The following is a 3,366-nucleotide window of genomic DNA, read 5'->3' on the forward strand; positions in this document are numbered from 1 at the left end:
CAGGCCAATGAAGTTGCCGTGGAACACATTATGCTTAACATTCATGTAGTATGACCTTAATTAAGTTTTAATTAAGAAGAAAGATTTATATCTGTGTAAATAGAACTTTTCAAATGCTTAGCTATTATTTTTAGATCAATGTTTCCTAGGATGATGGAAAAACACAAACTTCACTCCAAAAGTGGCAGATGATGACAAAGAACTCACAAAGCTGGGCTACCTTAGGAAGTCTGAGCTGTTTAGTATTTGACAGGTCAGCAGAAACACTGCCCACAAGGGCTTACATACCTGCGTCTTACTTAGGTGATGTAACCGTGCCACATGTGGGTCACACAGGGCCTTTTAAGTCCCCGGGGTGGCTTGCCTGAGGGCTTATCCGCGCATGCATGGCCCTGGAACCTGGAAGTGCCAGCCATGCTTGTTGGTTAAAATAATAACATGAGCTGAAAGTTGTTGTTGAGTGCTTGCTTAACATGAGCCAAAGTCACAATAATGTTTTTATTATTTATGTCCATGCAGTCCATGTGTGTCTAGGATGAAAGGTTACTGATTTTTTCTTATTTCCTTTTCATTTGGGAGAGATGGGGCTTGAGACAGGGTCTCATGTTGTCCAGGCTGTCCAGACTCTACTGGCCTTCAACTCTCAACTACTGGCCTCTCCTACCCTTTTAAGGGCCGGAGATGCTACTAAACTGGTAAGTCAAACCTGTACTCTCTAAAAATAAGTCTTGAATATATTAATTAAGAGGACTATCCTATGAGGTGGCTAGAAACAGCAAACATACACCAACAAAACCTTGTATCATAAGCTGGTATAAAGAGAGTTATTTTGAATGAATAATTTTTTATTTTTAAAACTAAAATATAATTACATCATTTCCCATTCCCTTTCCTCCTTCCAACCCATCCCATGTCCCTCTCACCCTGCTATCTTTCAGATTCATAGCCTCTAACCTCTCTTTCTTTAACTGTTAAACACACACACACACACAAACACACACACACACAAACACACACATCAGTCAATATACTGCATGTGTATGATTTCAAGCCTGGTCACTTGGCATTGCACAATCATGGGGGACTCTTTCCTGGGGAAGACTATTTCTCTTGCTTTCAGCATTTCTTAGTTGCCTGTAGTTCTTTGTCTAGGGTTGATGTCCCATGAAATTTCTTTCTTCCATGTTAACATGCCTGTTGGTGTCATCCTTGTTTAGGTCCTGTGTAGGCAGCTATGTTGTTAACACTTTATGGAAATAGCTTCCCTAACATTTCTAGGAGACACAACCTCACACCTCTGGTTCTTACAGTTTGTCTGACCCTTCTTCCATGATACAGGAATGTGCTATAAATCAGTGAGTTGGGGCTACGCACCATATGATCACTTGTTCTCTGCCTTTTAATGTAATGGTCCCTATCCTTTGCAAAGGGAAGTTTCTTTGCTGAGGAGTGAAAAGTACACTTACCTGTGGCTATAAGACTAAATATTTAAAATGCAGTTAGAAACTATGCTTAGTAAAGTAATAATTAGAGGTTTCCCTCCAAGATTCATGGCTTCATTAGCTCCAGGTGTTTGGCTAGGTTTCCTGTACCAGACATTATTTCTTTTTTGATGAGTGGGCCCTAAGTCCAATTGGAGAGCTGTTGGTTACCTACCATGGTATGTGTGCTACTATTGTGCCTGTAGGGTTCATGCTGTGCTGGTCATTGTTGTAGTCCATAGGCTTCATAGCTAGATAGGACTGTTGCTTGCTTCCCTCCCTTGGGAGCTTTCATAGCACCTTCTGGAACCAAGAAAACTAGTCCTCAGAGAGGAAGCTTTCAGTCAGACTCAGTTTAGCTCCTTTGAGTCCTGTCAGAAATGCATGGTGTCTTCATAAAAAGAGACTTACCTCCAACCTCTGAGAGGCAACCAAGGTCAATAGTAATGGCCTATGAAGTTCAGGAAGTCTCTTGGATTCCCCTGACCAGCACCTCATAGGGGACTTTCTCATGCCTGGTTTTGGTTTTTTTCTAGTTTATTTACATAAACATATATATTTATGTAATTTTAGATAAATAATAGATCATTATGATTTTTTCAAAGAATCTTATTATTGTATTTTCTCCTCCCCCTTTCTTAAATTGACCTCCCTTCCCTTTCCTAATTTGTGCCCAATTTTCCCAACAAACTACATTCACTTTGCTGTTCTCTCTATTTCCCCCTCTACTTGGTCCCTTTAGACTTTCCTGGATTCTGCAGTTACTCCGGGTAACATGAAGGTTTGGAGTTCAGAGTCACAGATGAGAAAGAACATGTGGTGTTTTTCTGGGCCTGGATCACCTCACTCAGTATGATCTTTTCCAGTTCCATCCATTTGCTTGAAAATTTCATTTTTCTTTACAGCTGAATAGTATTCCATTGTGTACATAGACCATGTTTCTATTACCCATTTGTCAGTTGAAGGACATTTATATTCTTTCTATTTTCTAGTTATTGTAAATAGGGCAATGGATGTGGCTGAGCAAGTATCTGTGGAATAGGATGTCAATTCTGTTGGACATACATCAAAGAAGCAGTATAGCTGGGTCATATGGTATTTATTTGTAGCCTATTGAGGAATCTCTATACTGTTTTCCGAAGTGACTTGATTGGTTTGCAATCCTACCAGCAGTGAATGAGAGTTCCCTTTGCCTCACAACCTATCCAGCCTTTGTTGTTGGTTGCTTTGTTGATGTTTGCCATTCTGATTGGGGTAAGATAAAATCTCAACACTGTTTGATTTATATTTCCCTAATTGCTAGGGATGAAGATTTTTTATTTATCATCTATTTATCTATCTATCTATCTATCTATCTATCTATCTATCTATCTATCTATCTATCTATTTATGGTTTTTCAAGACAGAGTTTCCCTGTAGCTTTGGAGCCTGTCCTGGAACTAGCTCTTATAGACCAGGCTGGCCTCGAACTCACAGAGATCAGCTTCTGTCTTCCTTCTAGTGCTGGGATTAAAGATGTGTGCCACCACTGCCTGACTGATGATGAGCATTTTTGAGACATTCCTTAGCCATTTTTTCCTTCTTTTGAGAATTCTTTGGTGTAGGAGGTCCGTCTGTGTGTTGCTTTCATTGGTTGAATAAAGAAACTGCCTTGGCCTTTTGATAGGGCAGCAATTAGGTAGGCAGAGTAGACAGAACTGGATGCTGGGAAGAAGGGTCAGAGAGAGCTGCCATGAAGCTGCCAGGTCAGACATGCTGAATTTTTCCCGGTAAACCACGACCTCGTGGTGACATACAGATTATTAGAAATGAGTTGAATCAAGATGTGAAAGTTAGCCAATAAGAGGCTAGAGCTTATGGGCCAAGGAGAAATTCAATTAATACA

This window comes from Arvicola amphibius, chromosome 3 (assembly GCF_903992535.2).
Source record: "Arvicola amphibius chromosome 3, mArvAmp1.2, whole genome shotgun sequence".
Taxonomy (NCBI): domain Eukaryota; kingdom Metazoa; phylum Chordata; class Mammalia; order Rodentia; family Cricetidae; genus Arvicola; species Arvicola amphibius.